This window comes from Nematolebias whitei, chromosome 19 (assembly GCF_014905685.2).
Source record: "Nematolebias whitei isolate Nwh7 chromosome 19, NemWhi1, whole genome shotgun sequence".
Classification (NCBI taxonomy): domain Eukaryota; kingdom Metazoa; phylum Chordata; class Actinopteri; order Cyprinodontiformes; family Rivulidae; genus Nematolebias; species Nematolebias whitei.
The window spans coordinates 13,889,095-13,889,789 of NC_056516.1; the positions used below are offsets into that span (position 1 = coordinate 13,889,095).

Consider the following 695-nt stretch of genomic DNA (forward strand, 5'->3'; position numbering starts at 1 on the left):
GTCCCCCAGAAAATTTTGAATAAAGTAGATGCCATTTCCTGCATTCTGGTGTATTTTAATGGGCTGTTTAACATTTAGTTTTGCCTACATAAGTAACACTTGATCCAATAACTATTTTAGAGTTAATGGCCCGACAAGAAGTAGCCTGACCAACAGCTCTCCTTGTGTGAATAGAGTACGCTTCACTTCTCTCGTGCATCCTAGCCACAGTCTAAGAAACATACCGTAGTGTAGCCTAAGTTAACTTTTAGGAAGAAAAATCACTTGTCAATACGAAACAATAACAACAATCACTCCTTCTTACCAATGGCCTAGCATAAAGCAATATGATCATCATCCATCATGTTTATTAGTAGCTTAAAACGCCTAATTAAAACTCCAGTAATGAGCTAGGTCTACTGTAACCTTACCCAGTTGTCAGGTCAAGAGACAAACATGTAGCATTAACACAGTATGAACAACATTCAGGAATTGTTTCTATAAGAACATTATCAAATATTTTACATGAACGGTAAGATCGATTCGCCCATGAGGAAATGTAACTCAGGTTGAGCTAACCTCGGACAAACTAACAAACAAGATATCTGTAATGGTGGAGGTAGTGAAGCTCATGGTGTTACCTGAAGCATTTAGTGAGGCATTTCTGTTTTATCGACCAAAATTAAGGCAAAAAAGAATTCTAAGCTACTAATAAC

At 37.1% G+C, this 695-nt stretch overlaps 1 protein-coding gene across 1 annotated transcript in view; it reads right to left on the reverse strand.

Annotated features, from left to right (window-relative positions):
• The window catches only part of adcy2b (adenylate cyclase 2b (brain)), a 159,618-nt gene that overhangs the window by 53,259 nt on the left and 105,664 nt on the right, over positions 1 to 695 (reverse strand). The gene's annotated exons all lie outside the window — the stretch shown is intronic.